The sequence below is a fragment of the Benincasa hispida genome, chromosome 1 (genome assembly GCF_009727055.1).
Source record: "Benincasa hispida cultivar B227 chromosome 1, ASM972705v1, whole genome shotgun sequence".
Lineage (NCBI taxonomy): Eukaryota > Viridiplantae > Streptophyta > Magnoliopsida > Cucurbitales > Cucurbitaceae > Benincasa > Benincasa hispida.
Genome location: NC_052349.1, coordinates 83157298 through 83164621, shown reverse-complemented (window position 1 = coordinate 83164621; position 7324 = coordinate 83157298). Strand labels below are relative to the sequence as shown.

Genomic DNA, 7324 nt, shown 5'->3' with positions numbered 1-7324 from the left:
AGAAAAAAAATTAAAATAAATGCATTTTCAATCTCAAATTGATAAATGAGAAAACTGTATTAAATGTATTTTCTCTTTTTATAATAAATATATTTTCTCTCTCCATCGTTAAAGTAGTTTCGAAAATAGGAAACATATGTATATATAACAAATATAAATAAATATAAAAAATGATAAAACTGTCCAAAAATAACACTAAAAGATTGTTTTGAAAAAAAATTAAATTTAAAGACGTTTATTAAAATATATGGTGAAAGATAGGCTTCTTGATGTCAATTTGAAATGTCATCTGTCATACACGAGAACCCACGTTGCAACCTGAAAAAGATGAGTAAAAATACTTTTTTTTATCACTTTTTCATTCTCTCTTTCTCCATCAGTTCATCCTTTCGAATTCTCTCCAGGGTTTGTAAACTCTTCTAACCTCTTTCTCGCGTTCTTGAATGATTTTGCAAATCAAGGAGTGAAAATAACAAAAAATAAACATGCAGCTTGACAGAAAAGAAGAGAAGTGGAATACAAAAGTTATAGTGATTTGGTCTAGGTGACCTACATCCACTCTTAAAAGGTATATTGAACTCTTTATTCAAGAAGTTGTATATTACAGATCTCTCTCATTGACACTGATATTTCAGCATACATAGATTGATTTAATAGTTCACTATATTTATAAGCAAAGAGTTAGTTTACAGCAACTGTTCGTTTGTTTCAGCTAACTTTTTTAACAGTTGCTTCTGTTTCTTGTGAGAGGTGAGTTGTACGAGGAAGTTTCAGCTGGAGGTAAATTTTAGCTCTTACAGCTTGTATGGGCATGAAAATGAAAGGGAGAAGCTAGTCATGAAAATGGAAGCCGTTGTACAAAAGAAAGCATTTTTAGAGGATGAATTAGATGCTTTGGAAACACAAATTAACCGTCTAACTTTGGAAATAGAAGAACTGGGGGCCAAGGTAAAAGAAAAACCTTTAGGTCATTGAAGTTGTAGAGTAATTATTGTTAGCTGATTTTCACAATTGCAGGTATTTTCTATAAAAAGTAATAATGAGCGCGCTCAGTATGAGCATAACACGATTCGCTTGAGGGTGAAGGAATATGATTCCCAAATCGGTTGCACTGTCAGAGAGCAGCATAACTTCAACTAAACTTAGTCAAATGAGCATTGAGAGGAAGAAAATGGAAAATGAGGCAAAACGACTAGAGATGGAAAAGAAAGATTGTTCTGTTCGAGTAGACATATTGGTTAAGAAAAATGCATGGATTGCATCTGAGAAATAATTATTTGGAAAAGTGGAACGGATTATGATTTTGAATCATGTGATCCTTGTAAAGTAATAGAAAAACTTGAAAGACTGCAGACTCAACAATCTAGGTGAGTGGCTATGTCTTAGAAATTCAAGTTTCAAATATGGAATTATTTCACATGGCTATTCTATTTTCTTGGGCATATTGGGCCTGCTTTTGTAATTATACAGTACCCCTCTTGATAGATCTTAACTGATTGTTGGACTTTGGAAGATTATGCTAAAAGCATTACCACCCTACCCTCATCCCTCTCAGCGCTTGTCTTTACATAGAAGCCTTGAGAAAAGGGTGAACAAAAAGGTAATGGTGGTGTTTGAGAAAGCAGATGATGAGTACAATGATTTGCTGTCAAGAAAAACATCATTGAGGTTAGTTTCATCAATTATGAATACATTTCCTTGTCTTCATTTTACTAACTGAACTCTATTGTTCAGAAAGATAAGTCTAAAATAAAGAAGGTGATCGAAGAACTAGATGAGAAAAAAAGGAAACCCTGAAAGTTACTTGGGAAGAAGTTAACAAGTGAGTATTTTTGTGTAAATCGTTCACCATCTTATATTAGTTTACTCATGTTCATTTTCCCCCACTGTCCTTGACTCAAATAAGTGGACCGAGCATCCTTTTTGATATTATCTTTATCTAGTGACTTCGGTTCCTTCTTTTCTACATTACTACCTGGGACCACGGCTAAGTTAGAGCCTCCGGAAGGTTGCAGCCTTTTAGATGGTCTTGAAGTACGAGTGGCATTGGTGGTGTTTGGAAGCAGTCATTTTCAGAATTAAGTGGAGGTCAACGATCTTTGTTGGCATTTTCTAGGGGTTTGGGAATGGATGCTTATATGTTAAATATCTTAGGGGCTGTTTGGGGCACTGAGATGATATAGGATGTTGGGAGTTCTGATGTCTGAAGAGTTTTGATGTCTGGGAAGTTCTGATCGAGTATGATCGAGCATGTTCAAGCATTGAGATGATATACGATATACGGAAGGAAAATGACGGTGAGATACAAAACACGTTCCGAAAATGGACCTACAAACAATTAAAATCGGTGAGATAGGATAATGAGTCTCTAAACACTGAGATGATATAGGATGTGGGGATATACCATCTCATGTTGGGCCCCCAAACAACCCCTTACTGTGATTCACTTCTCAAGTCTCAAAAGCTAACAAAAAAAAAGGGAAAGAGATAATCAAGGGGAAGTATTCCATGGACAATTAGAAGGCATGGGTGGAACTAATGTGATAATGCCAATGCTTTTTTTTAGTAGCACAGCTGAAAAGTGTCCATGATGTACTGTTTGATGATTTTGTATTGAATCAATGGGCTGATTGGATGCTGAGAATATTGCTTTTGACGTTTCTTCAGTGATAATATCCACATGTTTACGTTAAAAAAGTAGCCAGAATAGACTGTTTACCTGTCATTTGCTTTATCTGCTGACAATGACAGGCATGAATCTCCACATTCTGTGGACATTGTCCAGTACTTTCTTTTTATGTTCTACTGGTTGTCTCACATGGTGGAACTTTCCATTTAAAGGTCTTATAAATCAATCATTATGGAATTGAGTTCATCTCGAGGATTTATGGACGAGCTTATGTCGTTGTTTGACTAAGGCTTGATCTTTCTTGATTGATAAATCTTATTTGCATTTTATGATAAGAAATTCTTTCTAATTGTGGAAAAATCCTTTTCCCATTTTGTGCTAAAATATGCTAACTGTCCTGTATTAATATTTGCAAACCAGAAATTTTCATTCATGGCTTCTCTTTTGGTTTAGTTTGTTTTACTCACTTCTTTCCCTATGAAGGAGGACATCTAGTTCTCATCAAATTGATACGCAACTATCATACCGTGTTCCTTGATTGTTGGGTTGATGCAGCTCTTGATCAAAGCCATACACAAAATATTGGGAGGATGATCAAGGCTCCTTCCCACATTCTCAGGTTTCTTTCATTTACTTGATACTCATTTCTTTTTTTATCTTTCTTGAAATATGTTTAGTTGTTTACCATATAGTTGCATTTCAGAAAATAAAGCTTATAGGTTGTTTAGCCATCAAACAATCAAATTGTGAGATTTAATATGGGATGACTTCTACCGGCATGAAATATTATTGAAGCAAACGATTCATGTGTGAACTATCTGCTTTTTTATATCAAAGCAGACAATGTTTGTTAGGTTTTGTCATTTTGTGGAGACTAAAACTAATTAGCCCATTTACCATTTGAATTAACTCGTACAAGCAAGCTTTTCTAATTGGCTAATTTTGGAGGCTTCATTGAAGAAATAATGAGGCGGTGGAAAAAGAAAGAAAGTGGGGTAGTTGGAATTAATATTGTTGAACATTTCTCTCTTTCTCAAGCAATATATATGTGTGTTTACCATGAAGAAAAAATTGTAGAAGGCCGAGAGCCAGTTTCTGCGGCCGATGCTCCGTGGAGATTTTTCATCAGCATTTTAGAGTGACAGTAAGCAAAATACACTGTATTTTTCGTCTTTGTCTTGGATTGAGGGTTTCTCTTATTGTTTGTTCCAAATTACCGAGTTGTGGTACTTGGATTCAAATAATTCATGTTAGACTATTTGGGGAGAGATTTGTAGAGCGAGTATTGAATTCTTTGCGATCTCCATTATAGTAGAACTTGCCGTTGCAGAAGATTGGACGTAATCTTGAATTTAGAGTGAAACAATATATTTTCAGTCTCGTTTTCATTTTTTCTTATCCTTTTTTTTTACAATTTTATGATCGATTACTTATTTGGCTCTAACATGTGAAGTGGGAATTTGAGATATAATTTAGTTTATTCCGCATTTATTTATATCTCGCATAAATGTTATGGTTACTTATCCTTTTCATATCATATATCTTACAGTTTATCGTGGTTTCACTCAAAGAAGGCATGCTTAACAATGCCAATGTACTTTTCCGGACCAAATTTGTAGACGGTGTTTCCACTGTTCAGAGAACAGTCACTGCTAAGCAAAACAAGTGATCCTCGTAGGTGTACAAGGTTGTTGTCTGTTTATTTCTTTCTTATATCCGTGGAAGCAATTATTTTGTTGTCATCCTGGTTCTCTCGTGTCATCATTTCTGTCATCAATTTCATAAAAAAGTATTCAGACATGCCACTAAAAATTCTAAACATTGCAATATCTTGTGTTTTTGTTTGCTCCGAGTTTGTAGTAGTCTTTCATTTTCACAAACTATCATTTTTTATCTGTCTTTACATACCCATGTTTTCATCCAAAAATGATGTCGTTTTAGATGTCCATCAACATTATCGGTCACATCATAATCACTATATGTGACATCCCAAATTTTTTAATTTTGAAATTAATTATCTCGAACTATTTGGAATTATATTTTCGATTTTTGGAGTTCGACATTGAATTAAATGTGATAAGATAATTAAGTTTATATTTAATGATTTAGATTTGTGGATTATTTTTGTGGGAGATTGAGAGGTTAAAGGGGAAAAGGCAAAGAAAAAAATATAGATAGATAGATAGATTTAAAGTTAAAAAATAAACAAACGAAATTTAGTTTTTCCCCCTTCTCCACGCCTGCCGCTGTGCTGTCTCTTATACACATCTAGATGTGTATAAGAGACAGCTTCTCCACGCCAGCAGTTGTGAGCCCCCCCCCCAATCCACAACTTTTTCTTCTCTTCCATTCGCAATCGTGTGAAACCCTCAACCCTCAGATCCGTCGCCCACACGAGAAGCTCCAAATCTGTCGTCCCGCGTCGCTTTGACCACGTCAGCTGTGGGTTCTCTCAATTGTGACCCAACGTCGCTCGTTCTGTCGGAGTTTTAGATCATGTCATGATCTAGTTGTAGCCCACCTGATCTCTAGCCACGATCTCCAGCTGCCTCACTCGCCTATCCACCAGATCTGAAGCCGCGACGCTATCCACAGTCGTTTGTAGCCGGTGCTCGGTGTGGCCGTTTGTGTGAGTTTTTGTCGGGCCGTCTGTTCGCTGCAACGTCTGTCGTTTGGTCCGCCACACTCATCCACCACCGGCCGTTGGTTACTGCCACTAAGTCATCACTTTAGATTGCTAGATTTTCAGAGTTCGATGTGTTCTAGTGAGTTGATGAGATTTTGTTGGGTTGTATCCGATCTACTGGTATATGGTTAGTTTAATTGAGTTTCAAGTGTATCCATGGCAAGTTGGTCTAATTTTAGTTTTCTTACGTCGCCTTGATCATAGATTTAATGTTCTGGAAGAATTCGAAGAATTTTGAAGAAATTTCCAGCAAGGTTGGGTCTACAATCGGTGAGTTTTGGTGGGTTCTTGTTTAATGGTAGATTAACCTTTAAGCTTTGTGCTAGTTTAAGTTTGTTACTTACCGTGCTTGTGTTAGATTAGAGCTTTGAGGGACTTTGAGGCACTGTTCAGAAGTCATTGGGTTTTTGTAGGTTATCTTAAGTTTAATTGTTGGGAATTTAGTCATTGTCTTACTGATGATTTGTGCATAGGTTGGACTATTTGGTGGACGTCTTTGAGTGAAATTTTGGATTGATCTTGTTTTGACCTCCATTTGGGTAAGTGGTTTAAAGATAGTTGAGGTAAAGTATGTTGGAAATTTATGTTTTATGGGATGAAACTGATTATGGTTTATGTTTTAGGCTTTGGATTGAGAAGTTTGATAAACAAAGGACGAAATTGTTTGCATTTACTATAAGGTAAGTGATTTACTACTGGTTCGCATTCGAACCCAAGTTGATGTTAAGACTGTGATTACACTGAAAGCATGATTCTATTTTGATGGGTTGAATTGCTATGACTTGTTATGGTTGGACTATCGAAGGTGTTCTGGAAACTTGTGTTTATGTTATGGAAAATATGATATTATATGAATGATTTGCTACGTTTGAATGATGGATGGACTGTTGAGACTGTTTTGGAAACTCTTGAGTGAGTATGTTCTAAGATTATGATTACATGCTTATGACTATGTTAGACTGATGGTGATTCCTAACGAGTTGTGTATATCCCCTGTGTATGTTTTGGTGTCCTTATGGGATCACCACCTATATTTATGATTTTTTTTTTTTTATTCTTTGAAGCCACTACCTATGAAAGCGTGCCTTTGGGTTTTCCCCTTATGCCTATGCTTATGCTTATGTTGTGATGCATGCATTTGTCTTATTAGGAAGACTAACCTGTACACCTAGTGGGCCCAGTAGTGGGTCATAGGAAGACTAACCTGGACACTTAGTGGGCCCAGTAGTGGGTCGCTTACTCTTTTCTTTACATGTTTTTTTTTCCAGGTAGAGGTAAAGATAGACCGACGAATGACAAGAGGAATCTGTGACAGAGTCATTAGGATTTGACATCGCTTTCGCACATGATTTTCTCCAGAGTCAAATATTTAAATTATTCGATTGTTTTAGTAGTTATTTATTTTGAAGTGGATTAGGGGCATCCTATATTTTATTTTATTATTTTAGAGCTTTATTTAATGAAAAAGTTTTATTTCTTTTATTGGATTTTTCTTCTAGAAATATGTTTTAAAGCTTATGCATGTATGTAATGACGTCTTGAAGTATATTAGAAAGTTGGGTCGTTACACTAAATGAATAGAAGTAGAATCAATAAACTTCCAACTTTATACCTTCACAAATCGTTTGAATGAGGCATCATGCTCCCTAAATGTTACTATTGTAAAATTGCTGCATAAATCATCATTCTGTCAAACATTGAACTAATATCTGTTTGTGCCAATTTGCTTCTGTTTGTTTAGATGGAAGTGTAAAGCTATTTGCTCAGACTTTGTGTGCAAATCCAGCCAGTGAAATGTGATTATGGATGTTGGTGTGGGTGTATATGTGTTAATCGTTATGCTATAATCACTTTTGCCCCCAATGTACAGAATCTCGTAATTCGAGCGTAACATCCAAATTTCTAGCAGTTGCAGTACAACATTGAGTCTGCCATTGATTCAATTTGTCCCAAAGTACTGCTGTTAGGTTAACATGCAGAAAAACCTAGCCATTTGTCATTAATTTGGT

General features: G+C 35.7%; 1 long non-coding RNA gene across 12 annotated transcripts; it reads left to right on the top strand.

Moving 5' to 3' along the window:
* The first annotated feature begins 287 nt into the window (after positions 1 to 287).
* Positions 288 to 6930, top strand: LOC120082106. Of its 12 annotated transcripts, XR_005483044.1 has the most exons (11): positions 288 to 405; positions 492 to 568; positions 729 to 948; positions 1018 to 1367; positions 1486 to 1668; positions 1735 to 1822; positions 3113 to 3248; positions 4179 to 4316; positions 5520 to 5854; positions 5939 to 5995; positions 6584 to 6930. It is a non-coding gene; the product is annotated as an uncharacterized LOC120082106 (long non-coding RNA). The 12 variants fall into 12 exon arrangements; XR_005483058.1 differs by lacking the exons at positions 288 to 405; positions 492 to 568 and having other exon boundaries at positions 576 to 948; positions 5520 to 5585; positions 5789 to 5854; XR_005483059.1 differs by lacking the exons at positions 288 to 405; positions 492 to 568 and having other exon boundaries at positions 576 to 948; positions 1556 to 1668.
* The last annotated feature ends 394 nt before the right edge of the window (positions 6931 to 7324 follow it).